A 23,148-nucleotide genomic window follows, 5' to 3' on the forward strand; every position below is an offset into this window, starting at 1 on the left:
AAGCAGACCCTAAGTGAACCCAGCATGCCTCAGGAAAATTTTGCGGAAGAGGGGTTGGAAAGAAGGTCAGAGCCACATGTTGAGTCATGATATGCAGACACATTTATCCTACCCATAACTGTGGGCTAACTCCATAATTCATGACCCATATACCTCAACAAGGAGGGGCCAGGGGGAGGGGGTAGTTAGGACATGGAAGAGCCTAACAATGATACTAACTTGACTGTACTCAATGAGTACAAAACCAATTAATAAAAAAATTAATAAATTATATAAAAAATATTGCCAAGCAGAAAAAGGTATAGACCAAAGAAAATAGGCATGCCACGGCCACCAGCCACAGCAAATGAACTCCAGACACATGCACCATTTTGCATCTGGCTTTATGTAGGTGCTGGGGACTAGAACCTGGGTCAGTAGACTTTGCAGGCCAGTGCCTTAGCTGCTGAGATATCTCTCCAGCCCCTTGGTAGATATTTTAAGTACAGTATATTTTAAAGATATGTGTGCATGTCTACATATGTGTATATACATATATAACCCAGCTTATTTCTAAAAGGATAGATTGAGAATTGACTTTGAGGTTTTCCCCCAGGGGAACACAGAGATAACAGCTGTTTCGAATTTGTTGTATTTTTTAATATTTTTAAAAATATTTTTGCTTATTCAAATTCATTTTTCAATTTCTTTAATGAAAGGATGGGCAAAATGCATCAATGAGAATGACAAATGTAGGGCAGGGAAGCCTGCTAGGGAGCCTGCAACTTCCCAGTCTAAATTTAATGTGCATCTAGAATGAGCCTGACAAGGTATCAGACTGAGAAGCCTGCCACAGCTTCGTCATTATGTTGCCTTTCAGATGTTGCTTTACTTTCTCAACACCTCAGTTTCTACAGCTGTGAAACCGAGCTAAAATTCACCCTGCAAGAAAAACTGTTGGGAAAATTAAGTAAAACTATATACAGTAAAAGCACTCTAGATCAAGGTTTGGGAAGAAATCTATGTTCAATAAATGTTAATTTCTTGTTCCACAAAGATACAAGTCGGTGGCAAGGAGTAGGATGCTAGTGAAGATGATGACGACACTCTGCTCAATCTTACCCCTCTGTCCTCAGCTTCCCATCTCAATGCCCAACTCCTCAGGAAGCAAAGTGGAATACATAATTGCAAATTATAAACACCATCGTAAGATGACTGGAAAACATCTACTGCACAGAGATAGGAGGGGAAACCCCAGTTAAGTGGTTAGGTGAATGGATAAATATCCGTAACTCTTTACTATCAACACCATCTTTTCTCAATCCTTCATGTGACAACACTTTTTACCTCCACAGAATCTACAGCACCCTTACCACGAAGCAACCCTGGCCTGCTTCCTCTTGTGGACACAGGCCACCTGTCCTGACTCCTGCAGAAAACACAGATCTCAAGGAACCAGAGGGATATGAGAGGATGGGAAGCCCTTCTGACAGTAAATGAAACTTCGCCATCCTCCAAAAATAGGTGCCGGGGCACCATATGGGAAGCTTTCTCCTTACGTATATATGGAGACCCCTTACCCTACACCCTCATGACTTCACAGCCAAAGTTGAAAGGTATTGCACCCTGAGAGCATGGGATTTGGTGGTGGAAGTGAGGGTTGTGTATGTTTCTTTTTTCTTTCTGTTTTTGGTCTTGAGAAAGATTCTGTTATGGTTGCTATCAACTCTCATTTAAAGAAATAAGGACACTGATATTAATAATGAAACAGAAGTACTCCTTTTCATTCTCTGTGGTCTGCAACAGGTTTCACATTTCACTCAGATCAGAACTCCATGTTTTACTGATGTGAAAGTTTGTGGTTTAGTGACAGCCAAGTTCTTCTAATATTTAACTTTCTGTTGTTTCTTACTTGTAATTTACAGTAAACGAATCCCAATTTTCCCCTTTGTCAAAGACAGCCCATTTGCAAAACTGGCCACCTCATGTGCATGGCACATTTCATGAAAAAGCATATAGATATGAAGCTATTTCAACAAGTTATTTGGATTGCACAAGATTGGCCCATGAAAGATTGCTCCATTTTTATCTTTGGAATGCACAGGGTATAAGTTCTCTGGACAATGATAGAAGAAAGCCAAGTCCTGCTTTAGCTTACCTTCTCTTTCCCCCAGTAAACTCTTAGCCTTCCTTTCTGGCTAAATTTAAACAGATCAAGAATCATCAGAGCAAAACAAGAGATAAGCTTCCTAAGCTCTTAATCATCCTTCCCTGTCTGTGATAGTCCCTGGGACAAAACTGACTACTCCCATCTTGTATGAGGACCAGTGAGATCAGGAAGAATAAATGACACACCCAGAAGTGATCATAACTAGGCTGGCAAGACCACATCCTCAATCCAAGCCTCATTATTCCAGAGTAAGGGTTCTTTCCACTCACTCCTTTGTCTATAGAATGCAACCTGGGTGTCTGCTTATGGATTTCCTTCAATAGTTTATACATCACTGACTGGGCTGCTCCAAGACCGGCCATGCCTCCATCACCAGTGATGACAGTCAGTGCATGAGCAATGGCACCACCGTTTTGGTGTATGTTAGTGTCACTTCTTCAGTACCTGGGCCACATCATGGATGCTGTCACTATGACTGAGACCCATCGACTTTCAGGTGTGTCACAAGCAATTTGTTGCTGGTAATGGCCAAAGTCCTGAAGCTCCAAAAAAATTTATTTTTATTTAGAAATGAGTGCACTCCAATGTTATTCCTATGATGCTGTCACTCACATTCCTATTTGTTCTACTAAGTAGGGGGGCGAGAGGCAGAGAGTTCCAAGCATGTCTTCAGTTATTCTCTGAGCCACAGCTTGCCTTCTGTTATAGCCCACACTGTTTTATATGAATGCTAACTAACCACCCTGAGTTTACAGGATGAATAAAGATTGAACACTACTTCTGTAGATGGTGTGGAGTGAGTGACCAACAATATGGCATTCCTAGAAAGAGAAGAGAATATCCACATTTCCTATAGACAGAGGGGTGTAGTATCAGCAGCCTTGGTTTTTGTGAACTGAAGGTAACAAAAGTTAGCGCCCCCTACTAGCCATCTTGAGCTACCCCACTATCCATAGAGGTAGTGTGTGTCAGGTGCCTAAAATCTACCTATTCCCTTCCTCCCTCCCACACAGAATGAATCCAAGTAATGAAGCAGATGAGCGAAATTGGCCAACATCCACTCAATGAATATCCAGACAATTTTTCTTTAAGTACATCTAAGGGGTAAACAGTAGTATTCCATGTATTAATGAAGTCCTCATGAACATCGCTGTGATTAGCTTACCTCACAGGATCCATATACTTGCTTTTCTCCCTCACGAGACTCTCAGCTCCCTTTGGTGACAGGCCAATTATTCATTCAAATTGATGTGTACTGGGCTGTTCAAGGCCCTGATGAAGGACGTGAAGGTACAGCAAATAAGTGCCAACGACTAATTCCTTGCTCATTCCAAGAGCAAAGGTCACAGTCTCACAAACAGGTAAAGGAACATCTGATTTTCAGGAAATGATAAAAGTTTTGAAGACAAAAATAAAGTAGGATATTCATGAGAGAAAATATGATTGTGGAGATGGGGTACCTACATTCCTGTGAGTTCTAAACTATAAGATTTGGAGCTGTCAGAAAAGCACCCATGTTGGAGTCCCACCCTATATATTCTAATTTACTTAGCTAGGGGTAGGTTTGGGTAGCAGGATTTTCAAAGACAATGATTGAAGGATTGAGAACCACTGCTTGACAGTAGGACCCCTGTGAAGATACTTAATCTGAGCTCTAGTGTCCAGTGTCCTTACAAATAAAATGTGATAAAATAAGGCTGGGCATCGTGGTGCAATGCCTTTAATCCCAGCACTTGAAAGGCAGAGATGGGAGGATCACTGAGTTCAAGGCCACCCTCAGACTACACAAACTTCATGTCAGCCTGGGCTACAGTGAACTCCTACCTGAAAAATAAATAAATAAGTAAATAAAACGTGATGACAGTAGTAACAGATTCCTCTTGGGTTACTGGGATAGTGAAATGATGTATGTAGAGCGTAAAGAGTACCCAGCACAGGGAAAGGACTCAGTGTTTGCTGTCATTTATGGCAAACCAAGAGTACAATGAAAATGCTAAGTTATTCAATTCAGTGTTCTTTGCATAGTGGCATGCCACATTTAGCTAATGTGCAGTTAAAAATATGCACAGAAGATGCAAACTGGAGGGATGCAAGCCAAGTCTGGTCTTCAGATGGGTTCTGTCTAGCCCAACATAGGGTGGACTTTTAAAGAACTTTGTTGCTGTTTTCAGCCAACTTTGACATTGAGTGAGATCATAAGTTGCATTTTTTTCCCTCTTCCAGGAGGAAGAATTTCATAGTGTTTTCAAAATATTTGAATGACCTACCAACATTTTGTAAACCAAAAATTTTATGCAGACTCTGACCAAATGCATGTCATATAGCAGTATTTGGCACATCCAAATAGCTGCCATTTCTTTTAAAGAAATGCCCTCTCAGCTGCTCTTATTCTACCAGGCCCTGAAGGGCTCTCCCCACACAAAGCACAAACTGCAGCCAAGGAACAGTCTGTTTTTATTTGAACATTGCACTGCTACCTAAAGAGTAGAACAAAATGTTTTCTGAACCCAAGACTCTAAAGGGAGAAAAGGTTAAGCTGGATAAAGTGCTTTATGTTTCAAGGCTTGTCTGGTTCTACAGGCATCTGACCTCACATGTCCTGGATACCCAGAGAGAAGCTGTGGAAACATTGGCTCTTTTAATCTCAACTAGGTGAGGTATGTTTCATTGTCACCATTTTCAATGACGAGGAAACTGAACTCTGACAAGGCTAACTAAAACCCTCAGTACACAAAGAGCAAAGGTAGATATAGTCAGAAGTCTGATTTAAAACTTTTCCATAACATTATACTCCAACCACCCAGAGAACTATGTATGCTATATCATTAACCACAGAACAGCTCAATGGGAAAATCCTCGGGGAAAAACAGCATTCCTTTAGAACATGTCTTTCCCGGCCAAGACACACACTCTTCATGCTGCTACTGATGACATCTATCCCAATTATTTCATGCAGCACTTTCAGCCTTTGAGAAGCTTTTTGATTACACAATGAAACTGCTCCTTTCTTGTCTTATCACATATACAAATAGCTCTAGCTCTAATCTTCAGCCTACAAACGAACTGATTGCCAAAAGAAAGCAATCACTCTGTGTGTGTGTGTGTGTGTGTGTGTGTGTGTGTGTGTTGTTGTTGTTGTTGTTGTTGTTGTTGTTGTTGTTGTTAACAGACCAAAACCAATGACAGAAATGGAAGGAGAAAACACAATAAGGCTCATTTCAAATACGTACTCTTTGCTGAACCCTCTCTTGCACACACACACCCCCCACTGACTTGTCAAAATCAACTGACTAAGCTACAGGTTCACTCTCATAGCTTTGCATGTTCAGATTTGCATGCGTTTTTTTCAGCTAAGTATCAATAGAGGCCAGGTAGCTAGGAAGAAGTCATGGAAGAATGGGACGGGCTTAAAGAAGGGAGAGTAGCTGTGGTTGGTAGCCAAGTGGTGGAATAATGTAGAAAGATTTAAGTGGGGATAGGGCAAGGGGTATAAGAGAACATTGGATAGGGAGAAGTTTAACCAAAAATATAAATACGGAAACCTACATATTTGGTAGGTAAATAAAAATTTTAATTTAGAAGAGTTGGGTCAGAGGCACTCTGCATGAGTAGATAATGCTGCTGCCAGAAGCTACAGGTTGTGAAAGAAATTCCCTAAAGCAGGTGTGGAATACCTCACATCAGTTGTGATCAAGGAGATCCCTAAATCCCACAACATGCAAGCTATTGCCAATGTTCTTGGTTGCCCACCACAACTTTTGAAGAGTCCACATACCTCAGTTGCAGGATACTGATCTAGAAGCTTCCTCTCTGCTGTTATAGTGCTGTCAAGTGCTAGGTGGGCAGCAAGGGTAGAAAAGGCACCAAATTCCTTATCCAGTAGGGGATCCTGCAAGCTATATAGCCAACCATCCAAGCAAGATGTACCCACTGGTGCAAAAACAGCATGACAGTGAGGAGGGTAACCAATTCCTCTCTGATTGAAGTAAAGGCCCACTTCACAGGAGGGAATCCATGCCTACTACTGAAAACCTAATCAAAAGTCTATGTCATAGGACCTCACAAAGTGGCTACTGTTATTTGGATAAATAGGTATTCTGTGCCCAAATTGTCCTCTAAATATTTATGCTTGTGGCCAAGATTAGTGCTACTTTCAACTTTGGCTAGAGCTAGAGAAGCTTCTTTTTGAAGCTGTAAGTAACTACTACAAAGACTCAAAATTTGACAAAGTGTTAAGAATAAGTGGCTGTTATGTGCATAACTCTAAATGAGATACCTGTGCCACCATGTCCTCCAAGGCTTGGGGATCACTGCAGAAGGGGAAATGGAAAGAACTGAAAGCCAACAAATGGAGAAGATAGAGAGGAAAAAGATGGAAAGTTGTCTGTCAGATTTGAATTGGAACAGGAGGGATTTGTTAATCAAAATGCACTATGAACATGTATGAAAACTGTCAGTAAAAATGTTTTAGAGTACTTGGGTGTCTTCACATTCTAATATAACTTATGTGTTGTATGTCAACATTCGCAGCAAACTGTAGAGTTCCTGGTTCTTGTTTGAGTTTGCCTGTTTGCGACTGTGTCTAGACGTGCAGTCTAGGATTTGCTAGCACTCAATCGTCCAGCTTCTACCTTCCCAGTGCTGGGATTCTAGGTACATAGCACACCAGGCAGCAGCTTTATTTTATTCACTTGTGTCTGCCTACCCCACACTATTCCCACCACCAATGCTGACCACAAACACTGACACAAAGTCAGATGTTCAGCCAATTGCCAAGAGCTTTCAAAATAAAATGAATTAAGCAAAGGATTGGCTGTGCCCTAACAATATCTCTTCCAATAAATATGCGCCATGTATTGTTTTTCCATAGTTACACTTTATGGGAATGCACACAAGAACTTATCATCTATTGGAAGAAACAAGGGTGCAATTATCAACGATGAGGCAGGAGAAATAAAAACTAAGCTTCCTAAGATATAGAACCAAAAACTTTCTGGCAATACAGCAAGCTCTTGAGATTTCTCAGTTATTTACTATAATTTTACGGTGGTCATTACAACATTTCCAGTGAAATATATGTGTAATTTTTCTGATTGTTTGACATTTTTTGAAGGGGCTAACATTCATCTCTTAGAAGAGATGTTAAAGAATGTTTCAGCCAAAATGGGAGATTCAGTTCTGTTCAAAGGAAGTTAAAGAAAAACCCTCCTTGTATTTCAGCAATTTGAAAACAGTCTGACTTTTCTGACAAAATCACTACAAATAAACTTGATTAAAAACTCTGAGGTTAAAAAAAAAAAAATAGATGCTCCAGATATTTCAAGTCTATAAATATTTGCTGAACAAACGTTAAGTGCCAAGATATATGTTCAGCTCTCCACAGAAACAAAGCTCACCTTTTAGCTTAGGTAACAGTGAGATCCTGGTGTGGAGAAGGCAGTGAGATCTAATTAAGTGATAGGTTACTAAGGCAGGCACAAGCAATGAGATTTAAAGGGGAGCATAGCTTTTAAATTAGCTTATAAATGTGGTATGGTACTATAATAAGAAAATGACATTAATAACTTCATATTAGCGTTATACTCCAGTTTCTGCCAATAAGTGGGCGGCAGAATTCAATCAACTGACATCATACATTTTAGGCTTTGATTTTCCCTTCCTTTCAAAAAAAACTTAGGCAATACAGGCCTTTCAGAAGTCACTCTCTGCAAACCAATCGGGGTGCTAAGCTACTCTGAATTGAAGATACAACAAGAGAATGCCAATTTACTACTTGAATCCATTTGCTTTCTGGGATACTTGAGAATGAAGCTAGTAGCTACTCAAAACTTTATATTTTCATTATAATGTATACAACTATAGTTTATGGATTCAGTCATATGCCACTTTATCATGAAGTGTCTGTACTGCTCCTAATCTACCTCCATATACAAAGGCAGACGGGGGGGGGGGTACGATCAGGGCTTCCCCCCCCCCATTCTATGATACAGGAGAGAAAAAATTGCCAAGGGCCCATACATCATTAATAAATACTGATTAATCATAAAAGTCAAGAACTAGCCTGGAAAGAGATGGCTCAATGGACAAAACACTTGCCTTGCAAGCATGAAAAGTCAAGTTCAGATGCCCAGAACCTACACAAAATGCCAGGTACTGTGGCATGCTCCTGTAATCTCACTGCTGGGGAGGCAAAGATAAGAAAGTCCTGGGTCTCACTGGCTAGCCAGTCTAACCTAACCTGTGAAAACTAGGTTCAACGTAAGACCCAACCCTATCTAAAAGAATAAAGTGGACAGCAATTTGAAGACCATGCCCAGCATCAGCTTCTGTGTTGCACATGAGCCCATGTACATGCACAGCCACAGGCCTGTGAGTCCACACAACTATGAACACGCATGCACCCCCCACACACACAGCCACAAGAAATACATGGGAATTGAGAGCTTTTCTTCCAATTAGAAGTGGCTCCACATATCTTCCCAAATTTTCAAAGTTATTATTGGCCATGCTTGCCTTAGAAAAGCAAAATCTGGAAGGTGTGGAAGTAGAATCCATTGTTAACAGCCACTGACTATAAAGACCAGACATGTGCAGAACTGATTGAAGAACATCCGATCTGCTCATTCACTGGGAACACCGGACCTTTTGTGTGTTTTGGGTGCTTCTATCTGTAGTATGCTTCTCCCATCTGTCTGGAGACACATTCTTACCTAACCTTCAAGATGAAATTCAAGTATCACCCAATTCCCCTTCCCTCTACACTCTAGTGCCTTTATATGAGAATCCTTTATAACTTTCCAAAGTACATCAATTTCAGCTATGTTTTCTGTGTCTACTATTAGACAATGAGCTCTCTGAAATTGGAAAAGGGATCTGATTTCTGTGATGAATCAGACTAGCTCACTACGACTGGCAATGAAAATACATGAACACCTGAGAAAGTGAAGACTCGAACAGATGACTAAGCACTATCTGGAGCCTTTCGCTCAGGGTGTTTTACTCTTCCCCCCAGGTTAACATACAGTAATATGTTGGCTCATAGATCCAGTGTCTTTCCTAAAGGACATGGACCACATGAGGAAAATTAACTCATTGCCTTTGGTCAACTTCAGCTTGACTGCAGCTGAAAGATCTGAGGCAAGAACCATATACATGTAGGTGGTCCTGTATGTTAAACTTACTATTTGATGAGCAGCCAAAATAAAAAAACAAAATTAAAAGTAGGGCTGGAGAGATGGCTCAGCAGTTAAGCACTTGCCTGTGAAGCCTAAGGACCCCAGTTCAAGGCTAGAATCCCCAGGACCCATGTTAGCCAGATGCACAAGGAGGCGCACAGGTCTGGAGTTCGTTTGCAGTGGTTGGAGGCCCTGGCGCGCCCATTCTCTCTCTGTCTCTCTTTCTCTGCTTGCAAATAAATAATTTTTAAAAAAAAAAAAGCATGGGCTGGAGAGATGGCTTAGCGGTTAAGCGCTTGCCTGTGAAACCTAAGGACCCCGGTTCGAGGCTCGGTTCCCCAGGTCCCACGTTAGCCAGATGCACAAGTGGGCGCAAGCGTCTGGAGTTCGTTTGCAGAGGCTGGAAGCCCTGGCACGCCCATTCACTCTCTCCCTCTATCTGTCTTTCTCTCTGTGTCTGTCGCTCTCTAATAAATAAACATAAAAAAAAAAAAGCAGTCAAATCTTCCCAGCAAACGAAAATAGGAATTTAGAGAACCTACAAAACAGATACAATGGTCATCTTTATTTTCCTAATAAAGCTACCGCTTTACTCCCAACACTCAGAGGCAGAAGTAGCAGGATCCCCATGAGTTTGGAGCCACCCTGAGACTCCATAGTGAATTTCAGGTCAGCCTGAGCTAGAGCAAGACCCTACCTCAAATATCAAAAAAAAAAAAAGAAAAGAAAAAGGGATCTGATCCATTTGGCCATGGATTCATTCATGTGTGTTCATTCCTTCAGTAAGTATATATCAGGCATTTATTCCACAGTAGATCCCATGGCATGAATAAGAGGCACTCCACTACTGTCAAGGACAGAGTACATGTGCTGCACGTTGCAGCCCACAGGCCAAACCAAATGTAACTCGCTGCGTTTTTGTAAACAATTGTTTATTTGGCACACAACGGCATGCAATTGCTTTCATAGCCTCCACGGCAAACTTGAGCATGTTATGTGCTGTCTGAGAGCAGAGTTAATAGCATGGTGCAGACCACGTGAACCACCAAGCTGAAATGGTTAGCCATCTTGACCCTTGTTGAAACAGTCTGTGATCTTATGTTCTGCTATTTTCTTCCCATACAGCACAGTGGAGGATACACACTAAGCAATTAAATGTTTAAAGAAGAAAATCACAATTTAAAGAAAGACTAAAACCACATGAGTTCCAAGGAAGTGCCTCTTTTGCTAGCCCTTCTCCATTCTTAATTATGACAAAATGAATTCCTACCCAGAATAGAGTGTTGTTAGCAAAGCTATAGTTTAGCATGATTAAAAAAAAGAGAGAGAGAGTGCAAGCTTTCAAACCTATGGAAAAGTTAAGAACGAAATAAATGTGCTGTGATTTCAGAAGTCATTACTATTCCAGGCTCATTTGTGGATACAACAGCTGGCCTGGCCCAATATAATACAATAGCTATGTTTTATAGCTTTGGGGACCTTATAAAAGTTTAGAGAAAGTTACCTAATTTTGTTGGTTTAACTTCCTAAAATGTACTTTGTAGAGGAGACCTTTGTGTCTTTTGGGTCATGCTGTCTAATGAGACTCAAGTAAGTTTAAGGACACACACACACACACACACAATAGCTTTTTCTGCCAAATACTAAAATATGTTTATAAATTCAGACTTCTGTTCATCTTAGAACTCTTCATCATGCCCACAGGAAAACCATCTCTCCCAAGACAAGGACTGACATTTGTGCTGCCATACGACCTTCTTCAGAGGCAGATTCTTGTAAGATTCAAAGTGACGAGGTGCCAGGGAAACAAGGGAAGGTTCTCAAGTCTTCTGCATGGTTTCTGTGTGGTTGATTGCACAAGCAACAATTTTGTAGATCCAAAGTTGTCTCTATTCCACAAAAGCTGTGCCACCCACCAGCCATGTAAACTTGGACAAAGCACATAGCTTCTCTGACTGTCTGCTTCTTATCCAAAAATGGAGTTAAATAATACAGAATTAAGTTGTACATTTCAAGGATTAATAGGGGAATGAAAATAGATAATAAATGCAAATGTATCTTTCTCAGATGCAAAAGAAAACCAGCTTTCAGTAACAAATGGCCCCTTCCTTTCAAGTCAGTACCAAGTGCTCCTCAGCTCTCTGTACCTCAGATGTGGCACTGCGCATCTTCTCAGCTTGACCTCAAGAAAATTATTTTGTTTAACTATGTCCTGGCAATTCATAGCAAATTTTGCTTGAAGTAATCTCCCCAAAATATATTAACTCTCCCCAAAATATATTAAGAACAACTTGATGAACAATATAGAGTAAATGATCAAGCCAGGTCTGAACATCCCTTCTGATTTTGAAGTCAAACAAAAATGGCTGACTTCTAAGTCATTTTCACTTTCTGGTTCTCATGACTTTTGGCCCCAGTGATTCTCAAAGTCAAGTGCAACAACAACAATAATAAAAAAAAAAAAAACTGTGTGATACCATCATATTCATCTCCATCCACTTGGAGATGGATGCCTAGCATAGGCATATATAGACATGGATGGATAAATCTCAAAATGTTAGCTGGAAATGGAGCGATGCAAATGAGAGGTAGGTAAGAACGTCAGGTAGTTGGTGGGAGCATGGACAGGAATGTGCACAAGTGGCTACGGAACAGAAGAATTGGGCAAATGAAAATGCCAAGAGACTAAGCCACTACACAGACAAAGAGACATGGCAAAAAGATCACTCTGAGGTCAGAAATACTAAAAAAGGCCCTTTTCATAGCATATTCTTTCTAAATTTGTCATGATAAAAATAACAAAGGTCACTCTTAATCTCATGTCCACTATTTTAAAATGTAGTAAATTTAGTATTATCTATGTAATATTTTATGTGTATATACTATATATATTGTATGTATGATGAACCATTTGGGCAAAGAAAATCTACTTCATCCTTCTAAGGATAAAAATAAAAAGTACGTTCAAGAGTCTTAGTTTTGTTTCTCTGTAATGTTAATTAAGATAACTTAGATTAGCATGTTTTATTAAGGCCAAAATTTTCTCTACATGAACATTTACCTTCATTGAGATCTTAACAAAACAAACTGTTAAGTTCCAGGCTAGTGGACATGAGTTTGGATTGAAATAAAATACTTCAAACTCCTCCACTATAAAAATAGAGTCTAGTGCCCCACCTTAGTTTTAATTAAGTTCTCTTCTTTGTAAGAAGCTATTAAACAGTGTAAACAATATACAAACATATCACAGTGCATGTAAATATATCATATTATATTAGAATAGTTAATATATTTTGATGAACATTAAATGATAGAAAATGTTTAAAATGTTATCATTGAAGTAAACAGAACTGAACCAAATGTATATGAGATAAAACATGTCGTTTAAAAATTACAGTAATTAGCCGGGCGTGGTGGCGCACGCCTTTAATCCCAGCACTCGGGAGGCAGAGGTAGGAGGATTGCCATGAGTTCAAGGCCACCCTGAGATGACAGAGTTAATTCCAGGTCAGCCTGGACCAGAGTGAGACCCTACCTCGAAAAACCAAAAAAAAAAAAAAAAAAAATTACAGTAATTACTTAGGTTAACTAGAGTAATCTGATCAATAGATGGATGTTTTTATTTTCTTCACATTTTTGTGCATTTAAATTTTTAATGAATCTATATGCTTCTACAATAGAAAACAAGGCAAGCTTGCTATTTTATATATGAAAAAATATGCCCTGGTTAAAACAACAAACAGGAAGCACAAAAATTCATCCGATCCACTCCACAGCTTCTCAAGGAATGGCTTAGTGAAGGATCCCAATCCCTGACTGAGAAAAGAAGTTCACCAGTAAAGTGTGACAGACAGGCCTGACTCAGGGTTTCCTGGTTCCCTGCTGTCTTACAATGTTCATTCATTTTGTTCAAAGGAGGAGTTTTGTTTTGTGATTTTTCTAAAAGGGCACCAAAACTGTTTCATTTCCCTCTCACTCCAAAGTTCCAACATCCTGCTTCAAAACAAAAACCTGCACAGATAGCCTTCCTGGGCCCCTTAAGCCTCAAACCCTGCTGAAGAACTTCAGGATTTCTTCCTGTTGTTATTGTCAAGGATTCATAAGGCCTATTATTCTAACAGGATTAGTAGAATCTATTATGAGGATGTCCAGGCTTTTTTTTTTTTTTTTTTTTTTTAAGGACACAGTCTGACCTAGAAAGGAAGTCAGGGACTGAGATTCAAAAGCTCTTAACAGCACACCAAGACAGAGTGAGCGGCAGCAGAAGGAAGCCAGCGAGCTCCAGTCTAGGAGTCTAGCTGGTCTCTCGGGATGAGTCACCAGGGCTGCTGCTGTGCCCTCTTCCTGTCCCTTCATCAGATAGCTTTTTCCAGTAGAATTTACTGAGGCTGTCCTCCCCAGTTAGAGCGTAAGATCAATTCTAAAGTTTCAAAATACGACAGAAAATGCTATAACGTTAGTTATGGGCCCAGAGCAAATCCTGTGCTAGGAGAAGGAAAAATGGCTGCCCAAGCAAACTCTCTTCTGGCTGAGATGGATTTGGGGAGGTAATTTTTGCTGCTGGTTGTTTTGTTTTGTTGCTACTAGAGAGAGAGGAGATATATACATACATACACACACACACATGCATACACATACGCAAATAAAATATATATGGGGAAATACATGTGTGGATGTATGTATATGTATGTATGTATGTGTGTATGTATATGAGGCCGACCTTGCTTAGGACTTAAGGTCAAAAGAAGTGGCATGTTTATAAAGTCATATGGAACCTTATTATCTTCAACTTTAGTATTGGCTGATCTACAAACTTCCCTCAGCCACTTCCCGTGGCAATGTCTAGAAGAGAACCCATGGTGCAATGATGAGAGTGTTGCTGGGTGGAAACCATACTGGTTGTGGGCTGCGCCTTGGGAACCAGCAAAGCAGATGGTCAGGACACTAAAAGCCTTTGTTCCCTGTCCTCATCTCTTGCTTCTCTCTAGCTGGGGCCACACCCTTTTCCTGACCTTCTCACTTTCCATCTCCTCAGTATATATTTATTTTTTGACACCAATGTCTCTTAAAAGCTTTCCCTCTAAGCACTGCATGCCATAACTAAACTTGTATCTGTGGGTTTTGAGAAAGGGTACACAGAACAATTACTGGACAAGGATCTCAAAATGCTAATGCGCTCGTCCACACAACAAAGATTTTGAGAGGCAGAATCACTGTGGTAAAAACCTCCTTAAGCGACTCTTATCCACAAACTCATGAGAGTAATTGCTATGGGGGCTAGTCATCAGCACAGAGGCACAGGAAAAAGATAAAATCATTGTTAAAATTAATGGAGTAGCCAAGATAGTGTCCCTAAGAAAATCAAGTGGCCAATAGCATGCATTTGGGGTGTGCAAACACAGGGGAACCAGAGTGGCCTACGTGGCAGACAGAATCTACCATAGACAAGGAAACAGAAAGCCACCTCCATGAGAACAGTGTAACCGGCCAGTGCTCTTCAGAAAAAACACTACCCAGGAGGCGCTGTGCAGTGTGGTTAAATGAGTAAGCTTGGGCAGGACTGATGTTTACGGGGAGGCATTTGCAAAGGCAGTTTAGCTCAGGAACTTGTTTCCAGTCTGTGTGACAGATTCAGTTAATTTTCTTGACAAAAAGACAATAGGCAGACAAAAATAGATGGCCTGTCCTCTATGAATTACTTAAGTATTATTGAAACAACCAAAAGCACTGAGAAAGGAACCCCAATTAAAGGAAATTTGTCAAAGTTTTATAAACCAGCATGGCTACTAATTTTCTAGGCAAGTCTTTCCTGTGAGCACAAAGTACACTGCTTACCTGAATACCAAAACCAAGTGCAAATTTGCCGTCTTGTGTAGCTCTATGAACAAATGCTATTTTTCACTTCAATATGGAATCCCTGATATGAAACAAAAGAGGAAACTGTCTAAAAAAGACTTCATGTAAGTGTCCTTGGATAATGATTCTTATATTTTTGTTTGTTCATCTGTGGAATGAAGTCCCAGATTTTAATTAACAGTCTAGATGGATGTTCAATAAGGTTAACTGCTAACTCAACTATTGGCTCCTATTTTAAAGTCTAATGGGCATGTCATTGTTTTATATAAGCAACAGAGTTCCTAATAGATGTTATCAATCTATCCCATTTCTGACTTTCAAGAATCCTTTCTGCTTCCCTCAGACTTCCAAAAAAAATAAAGTTCATCTTATGCAATTAGATACTTCTATCTATGGTAATGGCAGATACAGCATTGGGTTTTTTTTATCCTCTGATAGTCTCTAGGGTGTTTGGGATGGAAATCCAGATCTGATCTTCATGACTTATGTCTGAGTGGCAGTTGTTACTTCCAGGTGGAGTCTGCTTCTGCTTCTTGAACCACAGGCCTTGACAGCCATTGCACAAGACTTGTTTGTTCAAATCTAAAGCTATCAGTGTTTACTTGGGGTTGCATCAGTACATTAGCTAGCCTCAACTTCAGATACCATTCCCTGCTTGGAAAACTATCCCTGGTTCCTCACTTCTAGCCTCCCATTTTTCCTCCTAAAGGAACTATATTGAGATGAGAGTGAAGGGTGAGGAGTCAGGCTTTTGCAGAGCATCTCCCTAGCCTTTCCCTTCCCCTTGGGCTTCCCTCTGGTCTCATCTTCAGGAGGCATGTGTTAGGTAATTATTTCATTTAGAAAAGGCACTGAGTTTCTACAGCACAGTCTTTTCTTCCAGATTTGAAGTCTGCCCAACTCCTAGAAGCTTATACTCGCTCTTCCAGTTTGGGGATTTGCAGGTATAGACCCTTCAAGAGGAGACTTATCTACTGAGTCATAATGCTTGCTGACAATCCAACTGAGCTACCTGACCTAAAGCCCATTCCACAATCTAGATACTACCTCCTTCTGCCTGGCTTCTGCATTGATACCAGCTGGTTTCTAGGTAATTACAAAAGAACTGGAGTGGGCACAGCATACACAGCTGGGATCAGGCTTGGTAGAAATGGCCAGGTTGTTTCGACGAGGCCCTTAAGCCCCAGTATATCCCTTACTGTAACCGCAATGAATGGTCACTGCCTCATACATCCAGCAGCTGCTCTCGTGCGTGCTGGTCATCAGTGACCTGCCCTCCCAAGCCCTTACCTGTATCCACCAGAATTATCCAAGACTGAGCCCTGTTCATCTCCAAATCCTTTTCTCTTCCCCAGCCCATTCATCTAAGTTTTTTTTCTTTTTTTTTTTTTAATAAGTTTACTGGGCTCTTACATGCCAGGCCTAAAATTAAGAGCATTACATTATACTTATTTTGTTTAGTCTTTCTTTGGAAGAAGGTAGAATCACCAACCTCACGACAGAACAGGGTCAGTGCCTAAACAGCTCTCCATTCCAAGCCCACCGTGCTAAGTGCAGTGTAGCCATGAGAACTTGCAGACATGAGTCATGGCAGCAGATGCATATGGAAGTGAGGCTAGGGGAAGCTAACCGAAAGCAGGTGTTCCACCTCCACCACCCCTAGGTTTGGTAAGGAAAATAATTCACACACAATGAAAGCAGGAAGATGGTAAAAATACAAGTCCCAGTGGGCACCATTCCACAAAAAAAAAAAAAAAAAAAAGGCTGATTGCTGCAGATGAACAAGTCTCCCCATTGCAATCATTGCTTTGCAAACGGAGGTCTGGATGACTGTGGTTTTGTCACTAGATGAATAACAAGCCCCGAGGATTGCTAAAATTACAAGGCCCAGACCAGATCCACTCAAATATAGCTGGAAGCTTTCTAGTAACTTTAACCGTGCATGGGGAATGAGCTGCTCAGAGAAGTGAGTCACTTACTGGAATCCGTGCTGCCTACATTACTCAGCTGATATTAATACACCCACTTGTTCATTAAAGTTTAATTGGAGTTCATGTGGATTGGTTTCACCAGATACTTAATCAAAGAACTGTTTGTGTATGAATGTTTCACCTGCAAAGGTAGAAAACACAACTCCCCTCCTGCCTCTGCACACATCCCCAGGTTTCCCCTTTAACTCTGTGGACACAGTAAGTTAGTCAGAGAGGGTGGGACAATGAACTCTGAGGAGGAAGAAAAAAGAAAGTGTCCAGACTCAACCTAAAACAAGAGTAAATGAAACATCCTTTGTGAAGCTCCAATGCATTAGCTACAGCCAGAGTTCAGCCAAGACTAAAATGCTAACATCTAAATCAGAACTTCTGGAGTTCAAAAAACAAGGCTGCAGGTCTCCTTTTTATTCCCTGGGCACCTGTCTTCCAGCTGTATATCTTTATTTTTTAAATGGGTGTATAAGGAAATTAACCATCATTCAACATAATCACAGTTTCTTTTGTGCTGACAAGCAAGCCATGAACACAATCCTAAATGCCTATTTATACAATCAGGACTGTCAGTACCCTGTTATTTCTTATCGAATATCTCACTAATCAAGACTTCAGCAGTATGAATTTTCAATTCACACACACACAAAAAAGATTGTGCATAAAATGAGGTGAAATAACACTTCAGGTTTGGTGGCACTGGTTGTATTATTTACCTTTCTTTAATTGTGTTCATCATTGTTAAGTGCACAAGACTTCTTTGTCCAAAACAAATCAAGATGAGCTTTTAAAAGATTAGCACTATGTACTACTTTGATTCCCTGTAGCTACTTTCAAAGACTGTAGATGGAAGGGCAGCTTACATAATCCTTTGATTGAGATGACATTCATATATAGTGTGTTTGACTTATTTAACGTGTAAATTCTGTTTTTAATATAGTCAGGGCTGTATAGCAGTCACTGCAATCTACTGTAAGAACACTTGCATACCCCCAAAAGAAATCCATGTCCATTCGCAGCCATTCCTTACCCACCACCCCAATCCTGCAGGCAACATCTACACTATGTTGAATCCTGGTAGGCCCTATGTACAGATCTGTCATGATGGACCTTTATGAAAACGAATCATATAATATGTTTTCAGGGTCTGTTCATACTGTTGCATATCAACAGTTTATCTCTAGTGCTGAACAATTTCTATTTAAGGATATATGCCATGTTGATTATCCATTAAACACACTTTTAAAAATTAAAACAACCCCATCCAAAATAAATAGTAAGCTACCTAGCTCTCAGTTTGACAGATCTTGTTTTGATCTTCTTGACCCATTTATGGCTGTATTTTTCCATGGGTGAAGCAGGTGAGGGTCATTTAGGCACTTCTCAAATGCAGAAGGTCTTGGCAGGGCTCCTTCTCTACCATCAGTTCATGAAGGCATTATTGCAGCTTACAAAGAGCTCGCACTGATATGACAGCCAGATTATAGGCTCCTTAAAAAGGGACTGTGGACACAGTACCTGAGTACAAGCTTGGAGTGCACTGGAGGAGCAACTTTCACTGCTATCTCTCAGCACAGGAAAATCATTTTTCTTAGTTTTCAAAGACAAGAAACCAACATTTCTATGTGCCATGTGATATGGCATCATAAGGAGACTATGATGTCATCATCACTAGACCTTGGTGACTAGGATATGATGCCTGTCCTCAAGGAATCCAACAGAGGAGGTGTAAGGAGTAAGTCAATGCCTGATTAAACAGAACTAAGGGAATGAAATATTTGGTGCAGGGGAATTATTCCTTGCTGGGTTTTACCTGCCACACTAATGATTTATTTCTAACCTTGCTTAAAGAGGTGGAGATAATTATCACCCAGTAGAGGCAGAGAATCCCTATCTATATATCCTTTAAAAAAAAACACAAGTTGAACAGTATTTGAAGCATAAATCACACTAAGTAATATCACCAGAACACACAGATCCCAAAGAAAAGCAAAGATGGAATAAACAAGGGATGAAAGGAGGTGCTTCCACACAAATGGAAACATATTCTGCCTCCTTCTGACACAGCTTTCCAAGACACATCACAAGTGCCACCTAATACACCATTTAGTGTGAAGGATGGAAATAGATTTCTAAGATACACTTTCCTTACAACCCATACTCTGGCAGGTTACACTAATACCACAGCAGCAGACTTACTGGGTGCCACTGAGTCTGAGGAACTCAAAGCATCATGAAAGAGAATTCGATCCTTTCCACTCCCAAGCAAGTACAGTGCAGAGTCCAAGTCATTAATGAGCTCAAGAGCATCTTCTGTTCCTCAGGTCTGTAATCTGAGGACACACCAGGGCTCTTAGATAAAGACGCTTTGTAATCAGACGAGATGTTTGAGTCATGCTTCTGTTTTTCTGTTGGGTAAAGATACACACCCTCTTGGAGCCAACTATGAAACAGATTAGTTTTCATGCAAAACAATAATTAATATGCTTAGGAAGAACTTTCACTTGAAATTTCTACCAGCATGAAATCCTCTGTAAGGTACCCATCCAATTGTACATCAATACAAGTGCTCCTCTTTAAATTCATATAGCAAGTTTGTGCATCCTGTTTCCTAATTACCCTCATGCAAAAATAAATAAATAAAATTTTACCTTCACTGTTCCTGCTCATTAAAGCAAGTTTCAGGAAATACTTTGACATTTGATTTTTTGAAAAATACATACTGCTCTAACAGAAAGTCCCAGAGATTTACTGCTACTTATACTTAGTTCACTTCAAATTATAGCTGTTTTTCCCAACCCATTTGGAAAAGGAAAACAAAAGAGAGCAGTGGTAAGACAAAATGCACCTCTATGTACCTTGACTGGCACTTGGTAAGATGACCTCACTGCACTCAATCAAGTTGGTTAAACAGAAGCCACCCAGAGTCAAATGTTCTGGGTCTGCATCCATCGCTACCAGAAGAAAATTTCCTGTGCCTTTGTGACCCTGGGTTAGACCAGCTCTAGCAGAGAACTCATGGGAAGCCCTGCCTGGTTCACCTCATAGGGTTTCTGATAAGCACATAGGAGAAATTGTATGTTTAAGTATTTTGGAAATCACAAAGGCCCACACACTGTGAGACTTCATCTTAATATCCTTTCCTATAAAGCCATTTTTTGATGATGTGAACAACTGTTTTAGTTTTGAGTTGGCCAAAGAAACACCCCAAAATCAACACTATTAATTCTAGGAAACTTTACACACACACTGCATTAAAAAACAAAACAAAACAACAACAAAAATAAAACCCTGCTACATAGATGTTTTGAACAATGAGCCCAGTAAGACTCCATTTTAGAGCTCATCTCAGCCAAACATCCTTAAAACTGTCTACAGTGTATTCACTCAAGGGTGGATGAGATTAGTAAATTAGAGTGGATTACCTTTGCAGAAGAGGTATTTCAAAATTCCCTCCCACCCCTACTGTTACAGAAGACAAAGGAAAATCTGGTCCTACTCTAACAATGCTTTCTGGGAGAAGAAGAATGCACACCAGCTCTGAGGATGTAATCCAGGCCAGTGCAGACTACGAAGAGGCAGACCTTTCCAGGGAGAAACAGGAAAAAATACTGCCGTCAGATCATCTTTGACCAGCAAACTGACCCTTGGCAACATTCGACCCGGGCGTTTATCCACACAGAAGTGCACTATAGTCCCCTCCCATACTATCAACTGGAGTCGTTATCCCTTCCACCACCTGCAGATAACAGAGGTCAAAGACAGAAAGACACCAAGAACTCTTCCAAGGTCACTAGTGGCTCTGTAAATGTACCTCCTACCTCTTAGGCTGAACTTGCTCACTGTCCTTGCATAAATGGGCAAGCATCTGACATGGTTCTAAACTATTCACTTTGTGCAGAATAATATGTCCCAAGTACCATTCTTCATATTTTACACATTTTAACCTATTCAATCCACACAATGATCCTACGAAGTAAGTGCAGTTTACTGATACAGAATATGAGGCACAGAGAAGTCAAGTCCCTTGTTCAAGGTCATGTATTATGTGGCGTAATGTAATGGAACACAGGCAAACAGCGTTGATGGCTGTCCCTACTCAGCGGCCTGCTCTCTGGCCCTTCCGAACACCCACGATGAGCCACACACTTCTAGACAATCTAACATGGCATAGTATAATTTATTCCCACAGCAGCATTAGGTGGGAGATTTAATTAGTCCCAATTCAAAAGAAGAAGCTGAAATCCAACTGAACTGTAGGATTTGGAGACCTGTTCAGTTTCAAGTTAATTGCTCTTTTTAAGCATCTAGGTTCCATACAGGTTCTCACATCTGATTATCAATACTCTGTCTATCCACCCTTCCATCCGTTCATTTGCTTTCAATTTAGTGGCCAAATGGTACAGTAGGAAAAAAAAATGTATGGGAAGGTAGATAAGAACAGCTCTACTACCAGATGTGTGACATGGCCAAGTTGCTTACCTCTGTGTCTCAACTCTGTCATCTTAATAAAGACAATGCTAACATTATCAGCAATAGGAGTTTCATATAAATTAAATGGCGGAGGGAGAGATGGTTTAGCAGCTAAGGTGCTTGCCTGCAAAGCCTAAGGTCCCAGGTTCAATTTGCCAGTGCCCACGTATGCCAGATGCACAAGGTGACACATACATCTGGAGTTCATTTGCAGTGGCTAGAGATCCTGGCACACCCATTCTCTATCCTTTCAGATACAGATCTGCCCCTGTCCTGCTAATAAGTATTTTTAAATTTAAATGAGATGATGCATAAGATACATAAAGGGGACTGGTATATAATAAATGCTCCAGAAGTGCTTGTCAATGAATGACAAAATGAACATGAAAGGAAAATGACAGAAATTCCTACTCGAGTTCTTCCCGCAATATCTTCTAAAAATATATTAATTTATTGTGAATATAGGATGAGCTTACATGGAGTCATACAGTATCATTTAGTTTCATGTATAGCCTCCACCACCCAACATGGCCAGGATACACCTTTTCATAGTAGAGATGTTCAGCCAATGTATAATCTTCCCTGGAACTTACTGGTAAAACAAAATTTAAGATGCTAAAATAACTTCTCTAAAAATTTTTAGGTGCTCCAATTGTCCATTTTCAAGAAAAATTTTGTCTTCAATTTGAAAATTATTACCATAATTTCAGCCTAAACCACACTAAAAAGCCTCAATTTAATGTTCTTATTTATTTCTGTTCCTTATTTTTCAAGAACTAAGGATGAAAAATAAATTCCCAATCTCCACATTTTAAAATCTTAGCTATCTTTTCTGCAAAGACTAAATTTTTACTTATAAAATCACTTATACTGCACCAGGTCCATCAGAGATGGTAATAACCTGTACTTTTCTGAGTCCATGAGAGGGAAAGAAAGTTGAAAGGGAATGAATGGGAGGCATTTGGCAGCAAGAGAAATTCATGTGTCAGAACTGTTTTAACCATCGCAAATATTCTTACATGTAAGAATAGATGACTAAATTTCAGGGAAAAAAAATACCTATCCATGGATATGTTTGTGCATAGATGTATACAGACACAGATGCATGTGCAGACATGTTTGTATACACAGTCTTCTGTGTATATATGTATGTATACAATGAGCCAATGGAAAAAGGCAATGCTAAAAATCGTCCTTGATAGGAAAGGAGAAATAGTACCAGGCATGTGGAGCAGCGTTGTGAAATTTTGCAGTGACTGGAGGCTAGAAGACTAGTCCTGCAATTAGCTCCGCCACCCCACTACCTCACGGGGCAAGCCATTTCAACTCAATTTCCTACTTCCAAGAAGGAAGCTCTCACGGAACTGGGATAATGTTTAAGCAACAACACAGACTTGAAAGTGTTTTGGAAATGCCTGTACAAAAACAGGGACATTACAACTCATTTGTTCTAAAGCCTAGGAGAGCAACTTGTTATCTGAGCCCACAAGCCTCAAGTGTGATCTATTCCCAA

The 23,148-nt window shown here is 40.2% G+C and overlaps 1 protein-coding gene and 1 non-coding gene across 3 annotated transcripts in view; one reads left to right on the forward strand and one right to left on the reverse strand.

Moving 5' to 3' along the window:
* The window catches only part of LOC101606456 (LIM domain containing preferred translocation partner in lipoma), a 681,167-nt gene that overhangs the window by 524,650 nt on the left and 133,369 nt on the right, over positions 1-23,148 (reverse strand). The gene's annotated exons all lie outside the window — the stretch shown is intronic.
* LOC123461254 lies at positions 9,027-9,091 on the forward strand. Its single transcript, XR_006637543.1, has one exon. It is a non-coding gene; the product is annotated as a small nucleolar RNA SNORD29 (small nucleolar RNA).

This window comes from Jaculus jaculus, chromosome 5 (assembly GCF_020740685.1).
Source record: "Jaculus jaculus isolate mJacJac1 chromosome 5, mJacJac1.mat.Y.cur, whole genome shotgun sequence".
In the NCBI taxonomy this organism is placed as follows: domain Eukaryota; kingdom Metazoa; phylum Chordata; class Mammalia; order Rodentia; family Dipodidae; genus Jaculus; species Jaculus jaculus.